Source organism: Bombus flavifrons, chromosome 14 (genome assembly GCF_040668555.2).
Source record: "Bombus flavifrons isolate JBK064 chromosome 14, iyBomFlav1_principal, whole genome shotgun sequence".
In the NCBI taxonomy this organism is placed as follows: domain Eukaryota; kingdom Metazoa; phylum Arthropoda; class Insecta; order Hymenoptera; family Apidae; genus Bombus; species Bombus flavifrons.
Window position 1 is genome coordinate 1,112,588 of NC_138455.1, and position 25,812 is coordinate 1,138,399.

Sequence of the window (25,812 nt, forward strand, 5' to 3'; positions counted from 1 at the left end):
GTTTAAACATTTTTTAAAAATCAATCTTCTCAACATGTCATTCTATCGAAAATCTGGCACTTCCAACTTTTTAGCGCTTTTGTTAACATAACCGTAACTTCTGTAAAGCAACGTAATAATAGATAACACGACTCGGATAAATGTGGAAAATAAATTTTAAGAGTAGTACAGACTTTTAATTCTGAAAACGTTACACGACACGAAGCTAATGCTCTAGCGTTGCCTCGATCTTCCTTTTTCCTCGATCTTTCACATTGCTCTGCAATCGTTTCGAAAGCTTTATCGCCTGTCGAACAAATAGAACAAAAGTTCATATGCGATCGCACGGCAAAGATTTTGTCGCAACTGTTAACAATGAGGAGTTTGCTTCTATAAAATACCAGGCGGCCGCCATTCACCAAGTTTATGGGGATTACATTACGGAAACTTTTGACAGTTGTTCAAAGCCAATATCTTCGCATCGTGCGTAAATCGACATCAAAGATAGGCAAAAGCGACCGCTAAGCGGTTCAACGCTTCCGCAAAGTTCGCGCTCTAAGTAGAACGAGTACGTGATGTGTCAGACCTGATTAGAGTTCGCGAGCGTGAACGTAATAACCGAAATAACTATGGTTTCACGTTGTTCATGTTGCATCAAGGAACATTCACCAGGGAATAGAAATTGATTATTCTGAACGAAATAATAGATGGATACGAACCGTGATTTATATGGCCACATACGTGTATTTGTGTAGTAAAAAAAGTGTCAATATGAAGGATGAAAAACCAAATTTTTGAACTGTATCATTTTCGACATTTCGCGCCAATATGAAATTTCTTTATGTTTCTTTTCAAATAATTCAACAACAGAATTTAAAATACTCCAAATATTCATGTGTAGTATCGTGGACAAAAAGCCTAAAACATATCGGGTAAACCATAAACAATGTCGCGAGAGCCGAGGCGTCGTCGGGTCCATCAATGTGTCGTCGGTCCTTCAGTTGAATAGTTTCGTAGAAAAGGCCTACGTGACCCTGGCCACGAGTGTTTGCGAAACACGTGCGTGGTGGGCCTAAAAAAAGTCAAAAGGATGCTAGAACAGTCAGTATCAGTGGAGAAGCCAGAGAGCGTGAATCGAGAAGTCAGAGAGTGAGTTACGTTGTCGAGATAGTGTTGCTAGCGTTGTCGTGAGAGTGTGGTCCGCGTGAGAGAGAGAGCGTTGGATTCCTTGTGACGAGAGTTGCGAATTAACTATTGAGTTGTCTAGATTATAGCACGTCATTGTCATTAGTTCACGTTAAACAACCATCGTTCTTCTGTTTAATCAACATCTGTACAATTCATTTATTGTAAATATTCCCGATACTACACATGTGTATAAAGAAATATTTTTATTTGATAAATAGTGTTATACTTTGCAGTACTGGATACCGAATATTTCAAACTGAAAATTGCTAGTGTCGAGAGAGGAAGGGAGGGGGGAGGGAGAGTTATAAATTTCGTTAATTTTGTGTGTTAATATAAATTTTATTTGCAGGAACATTTTTCGGTTGCAAATATTTTTTGTTATTTATGTTCCGGATATCTTTTTCCATTACAAATACTTTTCACGGGAAATAGAAACCAATAAGTTTCTTGTGAATAAAACAGCACGTAACATTTTTCACACGCCAAAAGAATCCGAATGAATGAATGAACAGAAATTTGTAACATTTTGAAGTTAGATAATTTATAATTATTAAAATAATTTGAAGCTGTGTATAATCTATATATATGTCTCAGGTGTTCACGTGTATAAACAATGTAAAAGGTTTTATGTTAAGTAACACGAACTAATAAAAGATGAAAGTTTTAGCGAAGTAGCACGAGCTTATCATAATAGAAACTTTATACCACGGAAGTAGTAGAAGTCCGTGGAACGTCAGACATAATTACACAAGTTGCGGCCACGATAATTGCTGAGAATCTCTTACGCGGCACGATAACCTGTTGGACTTCGATAACAGGCTTCATGCCAAGTCCGATGATAGCAGTCATTAATGTTTACAACTTCTCCGAACCAACGTTTCTTGAGTTATGAAACATAATTTCTAAAGCTGCAACGTTGATTCGCAACGAATAATAATCTATTTTTAAGGTATTGTTAATTTTTTATATTTTAGTTCTTATTTTACTAATCTCGTTCCTTAAATTTAAATCTAATTTATTTTGCAATCCTGATCTTCGTCTTTTCATGGACAATACTCGGTTCCTAGCAGATCGTCGATAGTCGTCGATTTGAAAATCCAGTTTCGATTTTTATCGCGACTAAGTTTCGCTATGGCGAGCGAATGGAACGGTCGCGGTATCGAGTTGAAACGGATAGGATTTGCATGAAGATGCAAGTATTTGATACTACCGATACTATCGAGAAGTTGTCGTCGCAACATTCGACTATGGATACCGAAAGTCCAGGTGACGTTACCGTGGATAAGATGGTGACTCACTTGATTCCAGTTATCTAGTTTCCAAGCGAAAGTCGAGTAAAAAGTCTTAGAAAAATCTTTCCACTCTTTTTGTAGTTTGCGTCTCAGCTTGCTGGCAGGTTTCGAAGGTACACGAGGTTGAAATCGTCCGTTAGTTCCAATTAATGTCGTCGAGTATTGTTGGAGGTCTTGCCAAGGGTAGCTTTCACGAAGGGAAATTGTTCATACCCTTGTGTTTTTGGCTGAACAAAAGAATTGGAACTTTGCATTTCTCTTTTTGCGTTTTCGCTTCAAATAGAATTCTTTTACATTTTCCGTTATCTCTTAATTCTATTTATTAAATATACACAAGAGAGAATACGACTTTCGGTTTGGTTCGGGGCGAGGGTAACACGAGGACGGAGAGCTCTGTGGAAAAAGTGAAGTGTGAAGAGAAAAAGGAGAAGGAAACACAAAGTAACACGAAGAAGGGAAAATAAAGGGTGAGCATATGAGGAGAAAGTGGAAGAAAAGCGAAAAGAAGACAGGAACGAGAGAGGGATACAAATAGGAAAAACTAAAAGAGAAGAGGTTAGGAAGTCAGAAGCGCGGCAAAAGGTAAGGTAGGGAAACGACAGATGGCGACAAACAGAGGAACACCAAGGAACACGGGTAAAGCGGGAAATAAGGCAGATTTCAAAAATACATTGGATAAATACAGCTTGTCAGAAAAAGAGACGCCAACCAGGGAGAAAGGAATGGAGGTAATGATGGAAAAAATGGAAAGAGGATTCGAGGCAATGATAAAGGAAATAAAAAGTATATTCGAAATGCAAGTGGAGCAGATGAATAGGGAAATGAAAGAGGAAAGGGAAAGAGAGAGAGCCAGAGAGAAAGAAGAGTGGGAAAGGGGAAAGAAGAACTATTGGACAGAATCAAGAGAATCGCGGAGGAGAAGGACAGGACAGAGAGAGAGAGAGAGAGAGAGAGAGAGAGAGAGAAAGAGAGAGAGAGAGAAAAGAAGAATAAACATAGTAATCAAAGGAGTAAACTGGAACGAAGGAAGCAATGAAGAGACAGTAAAGGAGTTCATAAGAGAAAAAATGAAAATAGGACTCATGGAAACATGGATAGAGGAAGACAATTGGGAAAAATTAAGATATAGACTACCCAAAGAATTCGACTGGAAATGCAGGGCAGCAATGAGAGTAAGGAAAAAAGGAAGAGCAAAGGGAGGAGTAATAATGGGTATAAATAAGGAACTGAGAGAAATAGAATACAAAGAAATAAGTGATAATATAGTGGAAAGAAAAATAGTATACAATGATAAGACGCATAGGGTAACGGTGGTTTATAATCAAGACACAAAAGGGACATGGAAAGAAATAGAGCAAAGAGTAGACGGAAGAGAAGAGGAAGTGATGATCATCGGCGGAGACTGGAACGCAAGAACGGGAGAGAAGAAAGGGCCGATAAACGAAGACCTAGGGAAGGAAAAAAACAGGCTATCAAAAGACAAGACAATAAACATGGAAATAAGAACTCTGCTAAAGCACCTGGAAGAGAGAGGCTGGATGGATAAAGAAGGGGAGGAGTGAACATATATTAGGGAGAGAGGAGACTCAGTAATAGATTATGTGATTGGCAATCAGGAGGCGATAGAAGAAATAATCGACATGGAAGCAGGAAAAAGAACAGAGTCGGACCACATGCCGTTAGAAATAGAAATAGGAGGGAGGGCGGAATTACAAAAAATGAGGAAAAGAAAGAAGATGAGAAGGAAAAAAGGGAATGGACAAGCGAAAGTGTGAAAAAATACTTGGAGGAATGCAAAGACTGGACCTGCAAGGAAAGAACAGTAGAGGAAATGTGGACTGAAATAAAAAAGAAGATAAATGAAGCAATGCCAAAGAAGAAAGTGAAGATAAGGAAATGGGCATGGGAGAGAAAGCGTGGTACGACAAGGAGTGGAAAGAAAGGAAAAAAGAGATGAGAAGGAAGATGACAAAGTTTATGAAAGGAAAATGCAGCAGAGAAGCGCTCATAGAGGAAAAAAGGCATTCAAACAGTGGTGCAAACAAAGAAAGGGAAGACACGAAGAAGAAGAAATGGAGAAAATAAAGAAGGTTAAAACAGAAGAAGAAGCGTGGAAATACATAAATAAATATAGAAGAAGAAGAGAGGGTATAGATGAAGATATAAGCGAAGAAGAGTGGAAAAATTACTTTATGAAACTTTTAGAAGGAACAGAGCACAAAGAGGGCAGAAAAACGGAGAAGCATAGAGCGGAAGAGAAAATAATGGAGGAGAGAGAAGATAATATAGAAAAGAAAGAGGTGGTCTACCAGCTAAGAAACTTGAAGGAAAAGAAAGCAATGGGGGCAGACGGGTTAGAAAATGAGGCATGGAAGTATGAACCTAAGGAAGTGGGGGAGACGTTATGGGAGTTGTTAAGGAAAATATAGAATGGGGGAAAATATGTCCAATATACAAGAAGAGGAACAGGAGAGTAGCGAAGAGTTACAGAGGAGTAACATTAATGGACATAGCATACAAGATCTATGCAGGGATACTGGTCGAACGGCTGAAGGCAGAGATTGAAAACAAACTGGAAGAGAGCCAATTCGGATTCAGAAAAGGAAGAGGAGTGACCGACGCGGTATTTGTGATAAACCATATATCATAGACAAACAGTTGAGTAAAGAAAAAGGGAAATTATATGCCTGCTTTGCGGACTTAAGAGCGGCGTTCGACAGGCTAAACAGAGAGAAACTTGAGGAAAAATTGAGGAAAATGAGGAGAGCAAGAATTAGAAGAAGTGGACGAGATAAGATACCTAGGGTACATACTACAGAAAAACGGCAGTGATGAGAAACACATACAAGACAGAAATTAGAGAGTAACAATAGCAATGAAGAAAACGTGGAGCGTGGGAGAAAGAATATTCAAACAAACTACAAGAGGAGAATGAAGATGTTTAGAGCACTGGTAGAGGGTGTGGCGTTGTTTGGAACAGAGGAATGGGACTGAAACATTGAAGAAAGACTGGATAGGATACAAAGAAGATATGTGAAATGGATATTAGGTTTAGATATGACAACATCAAATTATATATTGATAGAAGAATGTAAGCTAATAGAAATAAAAAAAAGCATTAAAAGGAGCGGCAAGGTATGAAGAGAAAGCCTTAGAATAAAAAAAGGAACTAGTAAAGGAGTATATAAAGGAAAGAGAGAGAAACTGGGGAAATGGCCGAGAAGGGAAAAGAGAAAGAAAAAGAAAGTAGGGACTAGAAGAGGTGAGAAATGGAGGGACGCAGATAGAAGCAAGAGAAGAGCAAGAAAGGATGACAGCGGACCAAATTATAGAAGAAAGAAGAAAGAGAGAAGTAGAAGAGAGGGGGAAAAAGGTAAGGGAATCCAAATATAACATACATTACAGAAATATCGTCAAAGAAGGATTACCAAAGTACTTAGAAGCAAGAATATTAGAATATTAGCAAGATTCAGATGTGGAAACGAGACCAAAGCAAGGGTACACTGGAAAGAAGAGGGAGAAAAAAGATGCAGACTATGTAAAAGGAAAGAAGAAGACCTGAGACATGTAATAGAAGAATGTGAAATAACGGGAGGACCAAAGGACATAGAAAAACCACTAAATGAGATTGGAGAAGGTCTAACAGAACTAAAAGCAATAATAGAGAAGAAAAGGGCAATACAAGACGGGGAGGAACGACAGGAAGAAAGCACAGCAAGGAGGCAAAAGCCCAAAGTTGCAGTAGTTTTTTAGTTTTTAGTTTTTAGTTTTTTTTAGTTTTAGTTTTTAGAGATAGAATAATTAAGGGAGTACAATATAATAGAGTGGATAAAAGGGGAGGTAGATATATAAGAAGCGAAATAGGTACAAGAGATGTAAAACCGAAAGTTCGTCCAAAGCCGAAAGGCACGGACTAAGCGATAATAAATAAAAAATAAATAATACAAGAGAGAAATTTATGAAATGTTCAATTTATGAAAACACGATGCACTTGAAGAGTTATTTATAAAGTAATTTAATGTACGTATAATTTCATCAACATTAAATTTATATACGCATTTGGAAAAAATCCCAATCTCAAAAACTCACGGAAATAAAATTTCAGAAAAACTAAGTAAACCAACAGTCTTGTATATTTAATCACGCATAAAAAAATGTTACATTAAATTATATTTTTGGAAAAGTAACGCGGAGACATAAAATCGTCATTTCATCCGTCCAATTTAATGAACTGAGAGATCAATATAGAAACACCGATTTTTCACGTCGCGACTTTTCTAAAGCATTCACTTGGATATTTTTCTACGGTATAATTTTTCCAGGTCATTATTTTCCTCCTATATATATTTTCTTTTTTGAAACCAGACGTGCTCGTTAACCAGAACACTAAAAAGTATACGCTAGATTCTTCTTTGACGATCTACCTTGCTTTTGGTTGCACTTCACAATATCGTGATTCACAAATTCATCTTTGTCCGAATACGTCTGAATCTTTTTGCGAGCTTGCTTTGTACAAAATAAACTATTTCTCAACCATCCGGCAAATACGATAAGAAAACTTCAAACTTATTAATTTATTAATTATTAATTCTGTTACGTCGCATGAAATGGTCCGTGCGACGTCCTTGATTGTCTGATCGTCAAGGCCCAAGCCCCCTTAGATAAACCCTCAATAAACCTAAAGCCCCACCATAAACCGAATCTTATTAGCTTGCAGGAACCTTTAATCCTGCAAGTATTTTCGGTTTATAGCTGGTATTTAAAACAGTCTTTAGGTCTATTGCACGCTCTTACAAACACGGAGAAAGCGGAATAACCTATTGCGAAAAACCGAATATTTGTCTAACAAAACCGGCTGGTTTTTTCCCATGAACAAGGTCACCCACGAACCACGTTGGTAGGAGGCTCCCTCCTTATATCTTCAGATATTAACGTGGGTCATAACCAATCGGCATCGCGGATCGTTACCATCACTTTCCTAACGAAAAGTGTGAACAACGAATCCGCGTTCTTCGTTCAAAGGGTACACCCACACCTCGCTTTCTTCCGTATAACATAGGAGCGACAATCCAGTTTTATATCGAGTTTTACATCCAGTCTAGATCGAGTCTTAATCACGTCATCTCTCTAACTGGTTCTCATCACTACAGACCAGTCAGTTTTACACCGAGTTTACATCGAGTTTACATCGAGTCTAGATCGAGCCTATATCCAGTCTTAAACACTTCAACCCTCTAGACTTGTTATCGGAACTACAGAACAGTCACTTACATCCAGTCTATATCATCAGGAGGATCAACTCTACTTCTTCTTCTTGCGCTCACATCAACAGAACAGTCAAATCTCAGTCAGTCTAAGTTAAGAACCAGTCAAAGGCCAGTGCAAGGAACATAAAGAATCAGAAATCCAGCAAGAAACTACAAGTTAAACACATACATCATCATCGTCAACACGAAAAGAGTCTCAGGTCGCACTCGTTCGTAGTTGTCACTTCACATACGCAATCTTGTATACACTGAAGTTGTTGGATAAGTCAAAATATATAATAACCTGTTAATATCCGTGTTATCTTCAATTAACTTACAAGAAATAATCCTACAAGAAATAAGGGATCGAACGATTCGTGGCACCGATTAGTCAAATCGTAACGGGAATTTACGACTCCCGTTGGCGCGCTTCTTTCGAGATCGCGTCTCTCCGCGAACGTCCGAAAGTTCAAATTCTTTTCTTTAACTTTCGCGACAATATCGGCAAGTCGATTGCTTAACGAATAAAACCTAATAACCTAATACTTAGTGACTTTCGCACAAGGACATAGGTGATATACTGTATATTTTTAACAAAAATATCTCCAGTCTTTAGCTTAACACCCAACTTCAGAATTCTAAGGAACAGAGGAGGTATGTCCACTTTACTTATGTTCGCCTATCAGAGGTGTTAGAACGGGACCTGGAGCTCTCTCGCTCAGGCGTTAAAACAGGAACTATACTTCGTGAAGTCGACCTCAAAAAAATTTGATAAGAAGGCAAAAGTGAAAAACAGGAAACAAATTAATCCAATTTCGTTCGGATGGGAAAGTTTCGTTATCCCGAATAAAGGCAGATCGCGATAGCATCAGTTACCAAAGATTCTCCCTAGCGAGACTTCCGTTGCTCTTTCTCGTGCGACGGATAAACAGAAGTAAAGAAACGTGTGTTATCTGATTTGAGAGCACTGATTTTTGAGCTGCAAAAATTCTTCTTTCGAAATGGATTAAAAAGGAGGTCTATCTATACTTTATCTTCTAATTCTTGTTCACTTTAGAAATCACTTTAATGCAAAGTTCTAGTTTAGAGACTAGTTCACTATCCCAGTCCTAGTTTATTCAAGAACGCTAAAAGATTAACGATTGTTCTTTGTCATTATCTCTGTATCTAAATCACGTGCGTTTGAAGAAACTATCGTTACGTACGGATCAATCGAAAGTGTCACTCATCTCTCGTCTGATCTATTACTTCCAGCTGATCTCTTAAACACGTATCCCTAACGTTCTATCGCTTCATCTTTGCTTCTTAGATAGATTTTGAATCCCTTGAATAGTTTTTATGGAAATGTATGAAATTATAAATATGTTTATTTTTTACGTTACATTGAAAAATGTTAAAAAAGCTCGTCAGTATTCCCTCAGCTTACGGGAACTATTTATATCCAGAGAACATACTGATAAAGTTTCATTGGATATGTGGCGGATCGGTATCAACAGGACGCCGACAGGTCGAGGCATTATCGCGGCGCAACACCTCCCGGGCGATCCGCGGGTACCAACCGTCAACATCAGAGGGCTACGACGACGACGAGTCTGTCTATCTCGCTAGTGGTCGAAATTCGGTGTGACGATACAAATACCGCACCTAGCGAGACTCCCTCTACATCTAAGGCAGGGACTACCGGGCATAGCCTTACTGACGAGTCCACCGGTAGTCCCGGGACGAAACGCAAAACTCTTTTCATCTGGCAGTGACAACACATCCGCTACAGATAAAACTGGAACAGCCTTATATATGATCGAATCGTAACAAAGAATAGACTTGGTTTGCTGTCAAATGATAGTTCGTCGATGCTGCCAGATGTCGGTTATCAGACTATCAAAATAAGAAATGTGCGTGAAAGGAAGCCAGCGGGCGTCCTCCACGTTCCAAAAGCACCAGCACGCATCTTCTATTCTCTTTATTGCTCAATAATTCTCTTTTGTCCAAAGAAACGCACTCGAATTGCTCTACTGGCTCAATTTGTTAATGGCTAGGACATCGATAAAACAAATGCGACAGGGGCACCATAAACATGTAGTTTGCAACGACAATTCTGAAATAATGTTTCCACTGGCCAGTCTACCATTTGCCATCCCCTTCCTACCTTTCTAAACGCGATTTTCAGGCCACCGTGTTTATTATCCTTCTTTCTTCTTTCCTCGAGTTTGTCACCCTTCAAAGACGAGTTCCTGACATGATCGACTGGTCTACATAATGAATGGTAATTGTTTGGGAGAGTAATGAAGTTTCAGTTTAAGTAGTTGAGACGTTCTTTTGGCAAGATTCGTAGTAAATGGAATCGGTGGTAAAAAGGTTTTGTTGTTACTCTTTGATGAATACGCAATAGCTGTTGTTTTCAGACGTTGCTTCGCTCATTGTTGTTAAATGGTCGTGCAGATCTTAGTAGATCGTACCTTAATTGTACTTTGTAAGACGAACTGCATCCTTTCGAAGATATTTTTATACAATGTCAGGAGATTAAAAGCAAAAATTGGAAATTTATTACAAACCGGGGAGGATCTTAGGACGAAGGAAGAAAGGGAAATAGAAAAAAGTGAATCCCAAAGGATAGCAGGACGATATTAAAAAAAACATCGTCAGGGTCTATCGTGTAATCATTATACATCGGCGAAAAGTAACGCCTAGGGGATCCCATTACGAGTTTCATAAATTGTGGCTCGAGCCTCTGGGAGTAATCTTAAATAACGAGTATGAAAACGGCCTTTAGCGGAAGCGACGAGTTCGCGCCAGTTCCTCAAGGACATTTTACGTCGCTTCTCCCAACCTTTGCCGGAACGACGATGCACTTTAGTAAACGTATCGCCGCCGGAAATACGACGCTAGGTAAAATAAGTTTCCTCCTTGGAAACGACAGGATCGAGTATATGCCACGTAACGTCCTGACACGATCATGTGAGGAATGTTCCGAATTTTTAGGTGCGAGTATCTCAAAGAATAAAAAGTATCAAAGTGGAATAATCGAGAAACTTGGTGAAATTGCTCGGTTGAAACGAGTGACGCAAGTGCCACGTTAATTTCTCTACTTACATTGCTTAAACGCTACAAACTCTAAACACCCTATGTCTTTAACAGATTCGTAGGAACAATAAATATTAACACTAGAACTACCACACCAGTCAAATTGACTAGTTTTTCAATTTTATTTTACAATTTCTACTTCATGTTATATTTTTTTTCCGTAATGATGTAATGACTTTCACAACGATAACTAAAACAATAATATAATAAATTTTATTTTGTTTTTTATGTATTGAAATTGAAAATAATTTTGTATTAAGGCTATTTATACCAATATCAGTCAAAATGACTGGTACTTGTTAAAGTGTAAAAGGGTCCTGCAATTTGTTTATCGAACCTCAATTAACCAGTATCGAACCTCAATTAATCAGTATCGAACCTCAATTAACCAGTATCAAACCTCAATAATACCAGTTGTACTGTGTATTATTCAATATGATGATATCAGTTATCAGGAAAATTCCGGATCGATCGCTAGATCGCTAGATGCTAAGACTAGAAATACCACACCAGTCAAAATGACTGGTTCTACAATTTTATAAATGTGTCAACCCTCATTTAGGGATCATGGTTCCAGATGGATTAATAATACCAAAAATGTACTACATAACATGGAATTTCTTCTGTAAGAAAGTAATAAATCAATAAATATAAAAATATTCTATTATTACGTATTTTTTAAAGGCCAGTCATTTTGTCTGGTTTTGGTAGAAATAGTTTCGTATTAACTATCGGTAGTTCTAGTGTTAAATAATTGACATTTACGATCATAACTTCATCTTACGATAAATCTAGAAATAAAATTAAATTGTTCAATTATCTGTAACTTGTTCATTATATTAACCGTATTCTATGTGGAATTTACGTTCTCCTTTCTTAACAAAATCTTTTGTCACTTTTTCGAAATTACGTCTTTTCAATTGCTCGATTATTTTTCGCTTATTTAACTCGAGTCTAACCTAAATCTAAAATTTCCCGAACCTAAAGGTTCAAGAGATTGGAAAAAGGTATACAAAGGAAAATCACCCAGAACTTTAACTCTTGAACTGGATGACAAAGTTTGTCAAAGCGTCTGCCAAAGACGATCCTTCGCTTCCGGCATGATCCAAAGTCAAGTAATTCCTCCGATTATAAAGCTGAATCTCTCGGTCGGTCTGCGACGTACGAGTCGCGGGGATATCGCGGTTGCGAAAGAGAAGAGGAGTTGCTCGCGCAGAAAGGAAATTGCTTTTTTATAGGGAACGCGGAGTGGCTGGATGACGGTCGAGGAGAAAACGATGGATTTATATCAAGGACCATCAATGTGTAGGCGTCGCTTCGATCGCGATTCTAGTATCGATTCGAGCGGCCACGTGCGGAGAAAGAATATTCCTTTATCGGTTTTATTATCTGCCTTCTTTTCAGGAGCTCTTTCAAATGAACGTCGACGCGAAGAATGGAGATGGTCTGAGTTGCATATTCGCCTGCTTTTTCTCCCGTTTCTCTGCTCTTCTCCCACTCCGTTAATCCCTTCAATGCCGACTATGGTTCTAAGCAAATATATTTTCTTTTCGATGTCAAGTATTCATTTACGTCAACGAACACAACAGGATGTTGTCCTGTTTCTTTTTTTTTGTGCGAGCGTGATTTGATTGTCCATTAATGGAAACGCAATAATGGGTGGCAAATGGAAAAGTGAGAAATACTATCTTAAATAATTTTCTAATTTGATTTTAGAGATCTATCAACTGTTAAGATCTCGAGAACGAAATGTATTCAATTTTAGTATGAAGTCTCTGAATGCAACTTTGAATCCATACTCTAAGAACTTCCTTCTGCATGCCTGACGTTAATACTTCGTTTGAAAGATAATATCAATTAACGAACTTTTGAAAGAAACGATATTGACAATTACTCACAAAACTTTGATATTTTTTTAGATTTAAGATAAATTATTCCAAACACAAAACATTGAATTTTATGTTAGCTACTTACAACTAGAATAACTTTAGTTCGTTCCACAGCGCTGTTAAGTTTATTTACTTTTGATATAATATTCCATTAAAAAATTTTGCTTCAAAATCCTTCAAATGTTCACGAGAGAAAATTATACACGCAGGTTCAAAGCAATACTTGTCAAGAGAAATGTTAAGTGACTAGAGAAGGCAAAGCAGTGACGAAATAAAATTTCACAGTGAAGAATTACGGTGAATATGAAAAACCCCGTCATTTCTCCATCCTCGAGAAAAACATTCTTACAAATCCCTTTCCAATTTACCACGTATTCGGAATTAACTAGAAGTAGAGTCTGTGATTTAAGCGTGTGTGCTTTCTAAGAGTAAGAAAATTTCGTCACAATTATACGGTAATTCAAGAACAATGCAGGCCATAGTATTAGTACTAAAATGTTACGCTATTCTCAACATCGTGTTTCACATTATTATTAACAACTGGCTATAACGATGGTCACATCGAAATTTCTGTGGCAGCCATAAGCTTTCCCTCGAACATTAATTAATAGCCAGGAATGTAATTTGTTCGCTGGCAGTCATGTGTCTAATTTTCATTTTACCGTTACAGTAAAAGTTGATTAATTGATAGATCGATTATGTTTTGATACGATCACACCATTTTATTGTTTTTTAATACAATATAATAGGTAATTTATTATCAACTAAATTCTAGGAGTTGTATTAGAATTGCTTGCGACAAAAAGACTAGTTTTAAGACGCGATGTGTACAGATAAATTTTCTTATTTCCAGGTTCAAAATCCTCCAAGCCCCTTCAGCAGAAAGGATTTCCATCCCTTAGGAGAAACACTTTCCACCCCTCTAATATCGAGGCAGCTGCGATCGATAGGAGCAGATGGGACAGAACAATTTTTTACGATACTAAGAACTTTATCCCCTCTTTTTAAAAGCCCAGCATTCACACTTGGGCGGGTCAATATTTTTTCTCGCCTTTTCTGTGGTGAAAAACATCTAACGATAAAAGAGATTTCTAAATTTTATTCCGTAGTAGTGTTTCGTCTTTAATGTCATTGCTTTTCATCCATTGTATAAAATACTATTCTACAAATACATATACGTGACTTAAACAGTATGATTTCATTCGTAACCCCTTGAAGTAAAAAGAGAACGAAACAGACGGAAAGGTGAATACCAGGCCAACACTGAACGCGTTAAAAATTGCAATTTAATTCTGGGAGAAATGAATCTTCATAAAGCGACTCTCTGTCGACACCTTCCTAAGAGAGAAAACCGCTTTATATAGCTGGTGGAAATGAATTCAGACAGAGAAATACAAATTAAAGGAGCCCCGTAGCTGGATTATTTCCGACTTCAGGCTCAGTTCTTGCGAGCAGCTGCGACTATCGACCGTAAGATGAGCCGAGAAATTCTACGCGAAAGTTAGTTTCTGGACCCACCGCTCTTCGACATCCTCCTTCCACAAATTTCCTCCCTTCCTCGAAGGACACCCCAATCAGCTCGCACGCAAGCAGCCTTCAGTCCTGGCCCTGGCCATTCCTACCCCATTTTCCCCACTTTCGATTCTTCTTTGGTATGTAGCAGAGGCCATTTTTGCGTCCAGCTGTCCGAATATCCCAAATTCCAACAGGGGATAGATAGTACCGTTCAGCAAAATATTCTATGCAATTTCAAGAATTTTCTACGGTTTCCATTTTTCATGTTTCTGTTCCCTCTGTTATTTTATTTAATTGCAACGTTTTGTATTTTTTACAGATCGTAGGAAAAAATTTTCCAAAGAACTTTTCCAAAGAATTATAGAACTTAATTGATAATTTCAGCCGAATCGTCAACTTATTAGAGCGATTGACGCGACTGCAAACGACCATTTAAATTTATAATTCAAAATTCGTACGTATGAATTGGTTTGTATGATTTGAATGAGAAGAATCCATGAATGTAAATTAATTAAAGCAAGATACCTCGCGAAGTCTGAAATATCAATTTAAAGCACAATCGGTTTAACCGAGATCCTTATTTCACCAGGAAACCTCAAAATTAATAGACTCATCTTGAGTTGAGGGCTAGTTTCTTTGAATGAATATTGAAGCACAAACTAATACCTTTTTAAACATCTCTACTTTTAAAACTCTCGGCTCTTTGACTTTCTTTTTTTCGTTATTGAAGGGAGCTGTGAATTTTTCTGTCATATTTTTTTCTATTTACTCCTCCTCAAAGGAAAATCGTACATAATTATAATTTTGAGCAACTTCGTTTAAACATGGACACTAGAGCTTTATATTGTAGGACACACTTAAGTCAAGAAATAATAATAAAAATTGACTTATGAAATTATCTTTGAGTTAATAAAAATTATTTTGGAAATCTTTCTAGATTCGCTTACTTGTATTTAATCGTGTAACTTTTTGGATTACATTTCTTTCTTTTAAAGATTACAACAGAGTACAGATTACTTAGAAAAGAACTCGTGACAATGAATTAGCTAATGCCCGAGCTGTGTTTTTGTACTAATACAGTTGCAGTCGAAACTATCTCTCGTGTTCCAAATTTCTTTATCGCGCTTTTCGCGAGAAAATGAAAAACAACACGATTTCTGGACAAAATTCTTGGATTTAGTGCTACGAGCGAGTAAGAATAAAAGGATGGAATTTCATGCGTATAAATGATTATCATGTGATAAAATTCCTAGATGGAATTATATATGTTTCTCCATTATTCGTATTCAAAATTTTTGTGAGATTCAGAATCAAAGCGACGAGTTAACTCATTTTCTCTGTTTAAATGTAAAACGTTCTTTTACAACAAATTCTCTAAATTATAATTAAAGAGCTAAAGAGCACGACGATAGAGATTAATTGGCAGCAGGCGTTCACCGTGACATAAATCCGACATTGTCTTGTTCCTTCGTTCTCGCGTTCAATCGTCCGACAGATCTATCCTCGTCGAACAAGTTAAAGTGCTTTCGATGCTTACGAGCAGCTTGCATCGACTAATTGTCCACTCGATCCGTGCCGATCGAACACGATACACACACCCATACACGTGACCGTTCCGCTCACAGTGCATATAGTAGTGTACACGCTTTGGAGAAATCGATAGTGTGGCCAAGTCGACGTCGATTGTCGAAACTCGCCGATTAAATTACCGTCCGAACAATTTTCGACTCGAACTCCGGCAACTTTATCGAGGCTGACTAGTCAACGGTGTTAGTTGCCGGAGAAATCTCGTTGTTTGTCCTTAACACTGATTAATCGATCCTAATTAAAAGTCGTTAATGACGATCGACTGCAAAATCATCAGGATAAACTGCTTTTATTTGCGAGTTATTTTTATCTGTGCGATTATTTTAATGCATTAATGGAATCGACGTCATTTTCTTCGTATTTAAGTAAAGATTAATGACGTCTTTTAACTTCCATTTCAGTGTTAACGCTAGTAATTATAAAATTATTCTATAATAAATCATACGATACACAGAATTTTGCGTTATATAAAATCTAATTTCAAACTTTAACAAATCATTATCGACGTATTTTTCCCGACGATATTCCTCATTTCGCATTCTACGTGTATATTCATGTATGTAACTAAAAAAGGAAACAGGAAGGAGGGTGTCGAAAGTAGACAAACTTCGTCGTGAGGTTTCCAGAACGTGTCTTTAACGGAATTGATTGGATGAAGTAACGCAAATATAAAGTGACAGGGATGGTATTCCAGGCTCGGTCCTTAGTTTATCCGAACCTCCCTTGGTCTTACTTTAAGCCTTAGAGTCTAAGATGATCTCCGAAACGCATTACAGCTTCGTAATACCGGTTACATTTCCCACGATATTTAGCCGCGGCTGATGTGCACCGAAATATCGGTACTGGTTTAGATTCACGCGGAAAAGAAAATAGAATTCATATTTCTCAGCTGGGCTAATATAGTGCACCTGTTGAGAGTTTGAGTGTCGTATTATTAAATTGGAAAGGAAATGTAAGTTACTAGACATAAAACTGTGTTTTCTCTGTATATTCTTAGTATTTTCCAAAATAAATTAGATTTTAGCCGATTAGATCTTTCTTTAACTGTTATATACGTGAATTGACAACGATGTTCGATTTTCTTTCTCTTTGAAAGAAAATGTAAGAAGCCATGATCTATGGAAAAATTTCTGCTACAATTCAAAGAATCAGAGAGTCAGGGCCATAATTCATATCTTGCTTGTGAAGGGTTGATCTCGCTATTTTCTTGCAACAAACGTTTCATCAATTATTTTCTTGTTTTGTTTGTCGACTCCCTTGGGCAAATGAGTGTTCGCGAGAACTCCCGTCTTCTCGTAGAGAGATGATGGTTTATAGCAATAACTCATTCTCGCGCAGGAAATGCATAGATATATTCTTCAAGCAAAATTCTTTAATAAAATCGTTCTCTACAAACGTATTCTATTAGCCGAATGAGATACCATGTTAGCAGCGACTCGTATATTTAAAGTAAAAATAGCGTTATCGCGCCGGCGATGACCTTTACCACAGTATGTAAAATTCCACCAACCGACGCGACGCTCTGTTAGGTCTATACCGTGCCGCCATTCATCGGTAAACGTCCTAAATCCCTTTCAGAGCTCCCACGATCACGGACTACCTGGCACGTTTCCGACTATTCAGCCTAACCGTCCAACCGACCGAGTTTTTCCACGACGCAACGGTTAATTCATCGAATTAAGGTGAACGCCGTCGAGGCGAGTAATTGCAGAGAGACGCATAAACGGCATGGCGTTTCGATTAATTATTTGAGCCGAGTTGAGGGGTTCGTATACGCCAGGCACCCGCCGAATAACGAGATTATTAATTAGCTCGGGATTCCGAGGCACTGAGATACTTAACAGCCATGACGAGCCGTCATAGTGCAACCTGAACATTCTCGCGATCCCGACTCTTCCGCTCTGATATTGATTCGCTGTGTGATTCTGCCTCAATTTTTACACAAAAATTTTAATATCGTAGAAACGGCATATTATTAATCAGAAATTCTTAATGTTCCGAAATTGCAAAGATCGTATGTACTTCAGGAAAAAATATAATTATACACAATAACTGCGAGCAATTTGTTTCATACGAAACCTCGGGACATTATTAAGATCTACACAACGATCGAATAAAAAAGTAAGGGACGAAAAAGCTTTTTCTAATTCCCCTTTTCATCCAGCGCCAATCTTTTGTTTTTGCACAGGAAGTTTACGTTCTCTGTTCCAATTCTCTACTTCAAAAAACGTACAACTAACGAAACGATATGTGGTTGTGTACATACAAATATTCTGAATTTACAGCTTTGTAAAGGATAAAGTATCAATACTACATCTTTCACTACCGAAATATATTAATTTGCATTAATTTAGGTTGTAACAAGATTAATATCGGAACAAATAATGATTCCTACCAATTATACTGTAATTTAAAGGATAATTGTAACGGAAAAACTGAAAAATCGAATAACGCTAACATTTCGGAACATTTTTTTCCGAAACATTTCGTCGATAGTATACACGTAGATACAAGAGTTTAAAACACGTTAAAAGATTTTCAATGCCAATAAACTGTCGGTTATTCACACTGTTGTTTTTCCCTGCCATATTACCGTACATTTTTTCTGGTTTGAATTCGCAAAACACGTAACGAGCAGGAATACGTATAGCGCGAATTTTCCGTGAACTGAAATTACAGCACAGGTATGTACGCAAAGATAGAACATGGCACGAGCCGAAAATTATCGTAACGTGAAAATTGTTCAACGAGTGTTAATGCTCGTTAACGATACCGCGCGAAAGATTAAACACGATGACATGACGCGACGCGACAAATCGTCAAATATTTCTTGTTACAGGGGAAATAGATTTGCTGTTTGAATTACAGGCCGATATTTTCGAATTGAAGATTTTCTCGAATCCATGATATAGTATTTATTACCTCGCTCCCTATTCTGAAATGATCGTAGCATTTTTATTTACTGTTTGATTCCATTGAAACTTGTATAGAATACTTCAACCTATGTAGTGACAAAAGTTAAGGCTGTGAAGTTGAAGAAGTTTGTTATACTACCGAGCAACAACTCCAGCACACTTCCATATTGAATCTTTTTGAAAATATGTGAATTAACTTCCTGTTTTCAATGAAACCGATCGGACGGTATAAGAGTTTGTCAGAATGGCTATTCAAACAAAGTGAAATTTGTATGTATCTGATGAAAGGCAAAGCTCGATCAAACTCAATTTTCTAGTGAAATTTTTACAACTATAAATTTTGACTATGAATATTCGAATATTTGGATTGCAAATGTAGGATGTACGAAGCTATTAATCCATTACAGTAACCAAATGGCTCTCGCAATTTGTTCTCTAGTTGAAAATTGAGTTCGAGAAAGATAATTAAGCGGAAAATAGAATGTTTGTAAAAGAAGCAAAAATAAAAAAATGTTGCTTAATTTTCTCTAAACTGATTACATTTTAGCGTAAACCTTTTCGTTTACATCTCGATGTACCAACATTCTCCGTTTTCTTGACTTTAATTAATGTTTCTTGCATGGAGGAAACATCCGTGACTTAGCGCAGCAAACATAACACGCTTCGCAACAAACACCTGAATTATAAATTAATTTGAAACGTCAACGGATAACAACGTACCGGCGAAAAGTTACTACGATGCACTTAGAAGTTGTTGCACCCCAAGTTGTATTCAGCCGAGCTAGTTAGCGTTTATTAAATTTAATTTCCAATAAGGTCTAATCTCTGGAACCTTTGCTTTTATTCGTACTCTGAAGTTTTTCTAAAATTTAAAATATTCTATTCGTCTAATTTCAAGCGCTTCCTACCATAGAAGTAATTTTAATTCTATAGCTATAGTATTTAATTATAGCTTCAATCATAACTATGAAAAGTGCAGAAAGTCGTAATTTGCTCAAGACAACATTGCAGAAAAAGTATTAGGGTACAAGAAAATCAAGTAACCTTAGTTAAGGACTTTTACCAAGCATAGATAGGATACCCTGGTTAATGAACAAGCAAGTTTCGTATGCTACTTGCAGACGGTGTAAGTTGCAAATTCATCGAGGTTACGAGTTTGATAAACACTCGAGAAACGATCGAAAGTTGCTATTTAATAAGTTGGCTTTATGGTATGGAGCTATAAACGGATATTCTAGTTTCTTCAGCATAAATGATTATATTTGCCAGCCCTATAAATTTATCGTTACGACATAATAGCAACATGATGCGAATTAATCAAATTTTAAATAAAAAATTACTCCACAAATTATAAAGTTTTACGAAATTTACCGCTCCATCTTCGCGGCCGAAATAAATTACCCACATTTATTTTAAACGAACGTCGATGATTCGTCACCGACGATATTAATTTTCTCCTTCGGCGTTCTAATATTTTGCCTCACAACCGTTCCTGGGATTTCGTCTTAAAGCTCGTGATTCATCATTCGAGCATTCCTATCCACTTTCGGGATCGTGATTTATCGTTACGGAAGAAGACGCAAGGCCCGGCCATAGTCTCGTTGAATTATCGTTGCACGTGTCGCTGCATCTTGGTTAGTTGGCGACGTTGCATAGATTCTCACGAGAAATCGAGCGTGCGATCGAATTGATATCTCGCGGCTGACCGGAACTCAGAACTCGCTTCGAAGAAGTCGATTCACCAACGATCAATAAAACGACTTTTGTCAGCGTTTCCTGATCAGCTCGTTTTATATCTATTCGATTTAAATGGAAAGCATAGGTTGCTGTGTAATATCAAAAATAAAGTAATTTACCTACTGACAGGACATTCAAACAGGACAAATAAAGTACGAAGGTAAGTTAGTAATAAAAGAGAAAAATATACTTAATATCGAACATTGAAACGGAACGATAAACTATAGTTTGCGATAAGCTTAGTCGAGCAAAGCAATTTGCATTCGTTAATGTCCAACATCCACAACCCTATGTTCCCTAACGTGAAATTATTCAACCCTAAACACGACCCTTTTTAGTTGCCTTGTACAACAAACGCAGGGGGTACAGTGGATGAATACTCCCTATCTACAGGGAAAGGAAGTTAATTCGACGATTAATCAATCATTTGAATGATATCCTGTTAGCTACCCCAAAATTGGCGTACAGCTTATCATACTTATAAATTTATTCATAGAGAAGAAAGGAATATTTGTCTTAAAAAAATATCCACCGCACTATTAATTATGGTGTCAAGAATATAGGGAACTTTTTAATTGTTATGATGAATAAAATCTTTCTTTCGATATATAGTAATATTATTGTTATTGTTGTTGTTGTTGTTATTTTATTATCAACGGGTTGGCCTCTTTTTTATACATAAACGAAATATTGCAAGGTGTAAAATTAATGCTAATATAATAATGTTTATGCTGCTAGAGAATTGGTTTTCTAAATTTGAAAATCTGTTCGTAACAGCGGTTGTTCAGCATGTTCGAATCGAGAAATGTACGGTAGAGGTGTGAACATACGGGGAAACTGATCCTTTTGGCAGGCGTTATTGATATTAATTCTTTCAACTATTTGTAGACAGTGTAATATGACAAAAAATATGTAATTAAAATTAAAAAAAAAACAAGCTGTTAGAACCTGTTGTCTCGTACTAGAAACAAAGACGTACAAAAGTATAAAAAAGAAAATCGGAAAGCGTAGGATCCCATTCGGAAAAGCAGGTACGACTAATTCAATCGGCGTGCAATTGGAGATAGCGATAGCATTTCGCACGGATAGGATGTATCTTTATAGTCTAGGAATATAACCAACCTCTCGATTTCCTTTCGTAGAATACGTTTTTATCTATAGCGGCAAGAAACGGATAATGCGAGACGATGTTCATAAAAGGCAACTGCTGCGACCAGATACCCGTTCGTTCGATTCTCTTCTTCAGATGAAATGGTGCGGCGCAATGAAAACAAAACTACGGTCGAACAGCGAAGAAAATTGGAAAAGTATTGTTCCTATTTTTGAACGTGGGATCGGTAGTGGGTTCATTCTTGCGAAACAACGAGTCGTTAAAGGGTTATTTCCGATTTTGGTTCGACACTGGACACTCATTACCGCACTGCGTGGGGAGGTGCCAGCGATTACTCGGCGATTTCTGTTCAACGAACGTACAACGTTTCGACAGCTATTGCTTCACTCTGTTCGAATTAACGTCGTCGAGTGTTCTCTCTCTTTCTCTGCTAATTGTTTAGCAATGACGTTTCGTTCTTCTTCCCCTGTTTCTTTTTTTAGAATGGATAGTCTCGCGTTGATTCTTTGCCGAACGGCAATTCTGAATTGTAATATTCTACTATCTGATTGATTTAGAAAATAAGGGAATCATTTTTGAAATCTATGTGTGTGAGTTTGTAAGGTAAAATATAGTTGAGAGACAACGATTCGATCTGTCTCTATCGGTCCATATGTTTATGTTTTACGAAACACGTTTGAAAAGGATACGTGATACGCCACGTGGAAACATCCATGTGGAATACAAATGCGTGAGATAGTAGTCAAGGAACGACGGAGGATGTTTGTCTGATCGGGTAGCAAGGAAGCTCATATCTCTGTAGAAGAGCCATGTTTCATACGATGACGAACAGACAATATCGAATCGAATTGAAGATCGGCTGGACATATTAGAAATAGAGACAATGAAAAGCAGTTCAATTGTATAATTAAGAGATATAAACCATTGTAAAACGTATTACATATTTCTTAGAAGTTGCTCGCCAAAGTACAGTTTGTGCATGAAAATAACTTAAGACTGAGCGAAAATAATGGAATAAACACATAATAAACACATAAATAAATAATGGTAATTAATGATAATCAGTGGCTATGCTATAGCACGATTAACACTGCTTTCGTGTACCTTGATCTTTCATTGGTTATTCCACAGGGAATAACCAACTTCTCTTTAACGAATTCTCAATTTACTGATAAATGGTTTAATGTATTTCAAAACTTGCATATTTCAAAATCGTGATGGTGTATCGAAGAACTGTAAATACATGTATACTGTGTTCTGTTATTCGGAACGTATTTATTTGACAGCATATATTGTATTATCATATAAATGTGGTTATTATTGTAATAAGTTATGGTCTTTATAATATGTATGCGAACAACATAATAACTTCAGAAGGCTTGTAATAATTACATTAATAATACGTAATTATTATATTTCGATAAGTACGATTTACCGATAAAAATTTTATTATGTTGGTAAAAGTTATTACCGCATGAATTACAGTCGAAATACCAAAATGAATTATATTGAAAACTGAATACAGCACAGTAATTTTTGACAATTTTCTTTTTCATCCGTTATATTATGTATTACTATGCTTGTTTTTCTGTTCCAAAGTTGTAAAAGTTACTTTACCACTTCTCTTGATAAATTATAGGTACTTACACGTCTGTTCGCACAGTGACGTTGATTTAACTCTCTTGTAATGAAGAGTAGAATGAAATTTTTAATTTTCACAGTGCGTGGTTACGAATTCACTACATTCTCGCGAACCGAGGAATGCTATTTAATATCTTCATTCGCCTTTACTTCGTCAAGGAATATGGTTATGTTCCTTTTGGAGAGGAATATTTGCGCAATAGAACGTATTTGACAAATATTTCAAATGCAAAAAGGCAAAATTTTGAAAAGTTTAGTAGACAAAGTTTCATCAAATACAAAAGATCAAAATCTAAAAAAGCCATCGACTTGATTGATACATTTCAATTGGACGAGACAATCGAATCGCTCGCAAGTTCACAAATCTGCGATCGGAGCTCGGTTATCAAAGAACCGATCTCTTTCACGTTTTTCTTGGCTCGTTCGCCGAATTCCGATTGAGCCATACAAAATACTAAATGCACCACGTGTCTTCGAGAGATCGATCAACGTCGTGTGGCCACGTCTCACTACGTTCTACCCCGTTAAATCTCGGTAAAAACCAACTGGAAATTCAATAAGATTATCCGGCGAGCTGTATTCAGATCAAGAATGTTTCGGTATGCAGGAAGTCTGCTCAATTTCTGAACGTTCCACCAACTATTCCCAAGATACGGTCCTGACAGGAGCTACCTGTTGATTTAACCAAGCCATCCAGGTAACTCAATCTATTTTATGAACTACGTATATACTTACGCGGCCAGACTTGCTTATCTTATCTGTATACAGACTTCTTATTCGTCAGCGTTTTTATCTGGTACAGGGATGCGATTTTACACTACATTTAAAACCAATTTTTGTGCCATCGATCCTGATGCCACCCTACCACCTCCTCTTCACGATTAAACATTGAACATTTTGCTCTGTGCTACACTCGTGTGTTATTCAGTGGATCATCTTTCTGGCTTTTTTCTCGATCAGTTAATGACAGCGATATAGGAGGAAACGAGTGTCAGGTGATGCATCAAAGGATGCAATTTTCAATGAGAAGATTCCATTTAGCGGCAAGTATCAAGGAAGCGTCTCCTTCCAAATGGATGTTTACATCGGAAAGAATGGTGTTTTTGTCTTTTTTCGATAATCTAATGAAAATAGTACTTGAAAAGATTGTTGAGAAAATGTATCTATTTTTAGTAATGTAGGAACCCCTTTTCTCACAAAATATTAATTTTCCTAAATGCGCCCTAAATTAGGAACAGTTAATGATTTAATTACAGTTTAGTCATCGATATTCTACACATGTTGGAACACATATTCAAACGCACTGAGGATCGTGCTGCATGTAAACGTTCTTCCATCTGCTGACCTTTAGATCGTACATTCTCTATTACAAAATCGATGCACACCTTAAATGTCATCTCCCCATTAATCGAGTTTCAATCCAGCTCTGTTAGAATATCACTGGCTTTAATATCGATTGCAACAAGTGTGGAATTGAGAATGTTGCTAATTGAAACCTCTCATTTATGCCCTTCGTAATAATAGTAATTTAATAGACGAAATAAATTCTACACGAATATGAATTTAATATTCGTTAAAATTTGTAATAATGAGAAAATTTAAAAAATTTTCAAATGTAACGTGTGACATACGTATGTTGAAACTTTGACATTATATAGATAATTAAATATTTTAGAATTAAAGAAGAATTCGATGTAATATAATATGTTTTCTATCGTTTCTAAAATTATAAGAAGGATATTAAAGAAATCACTGATGACTAGCAGAAAAAAATCTATAGACCAAGGGGAAAAGAAAAGAGACGCTGAGAACTACGAGGGAAAAGGCATCAACACTCTTACAGATTTTTAATATAGACACAGGTCGTTTTACTTTTTTCGCAGAGCCTAAAGGGACACTTTGCTCCACGTCGTCACAAAGCGTTTCGCATCGGATATTTTTATCCCAGGCTAGGAACGATATTGCGCAATCGATAGTGAATCAGAGCATGCTAATGTTTCTTTCGAGAAGGTCTGACTCGCGATTAGCACGGTTAGTTTCCGAAATTTCGAGCGATCTCCTCTTCGTCTGGACTCGTCTCCACTAGAGACTCCTAGCCTCTCTAATCTTACCTTATCATCCAAACTCAATCCGGATTATTCAGGTTGTCTACGTCTGTCACTCATACCGGGTCAATGTCGTTTAATCGACCACGACGACTGGAAGCTAACTCGATGAAAATTTCAATTGAAATCTCGATGTATCGGATAATACAGTCCTACTCTCAGCAATAGATCAAAAATCAATTAAGAGAGCAATTGCTATTCGTAAAATAGGAACGTTCGCCAAAAAATTGACAGTACCGATAAAAAAGAACGAGAATTTATAGTCTAGATGACGTTTGCAGTTTACCTAGTTTGCAAAGAATGACTCTAGGTTTTGTTGATGGAAATCTGAAAAGTGTTCTATTTTCAAATTATGCCTCGATATACAATTGATTTTTCGTGTTTTTGGGTTTGAGATGGCAAGATATTACAAATTAGTGTTTTATAATGTTTACATTATAAGTACATAAAACGAAGGAAAGGTAATTAAAAATCTATTTAAGAGATCCACATCGTTTACGAAATTATATTGTACGCTGTTAATTGC

At 37.0% G+C, this 25,812-nt stretch overlaps 2 protein-coding genes across 5 annotated transcripts in view; one reads left to right on the plus strand and one right to left on the minus strand.

The window, feature by feature from the left end:
- Window positions 1-25,812, minus strand: part of LOC138186729 (furin-like protease 1) — a 223,781-nt gene that overhangs the window by 86,799 nt on the left and 111,170 nt on the right. The gene's annotated exons all lie outside the window — the stretch shown is intronic.
- Bin1 (histone deacetylase complex subunit SAP18) overlaps window positions 5,761-25,812 on the plus strand; it is a 386,327-nt gene continuing 366,275 nt past the window's right edge. Inside the window, exon 1 of the mRNA XM_069126868.1 lies at window positions 5,761-5,773. The gene's annotated coding sequence lies outside the window, so the exon portion shown is untranslated. The remainder of the gene's footprint in view (window positions 5,774-25,812) is intronic.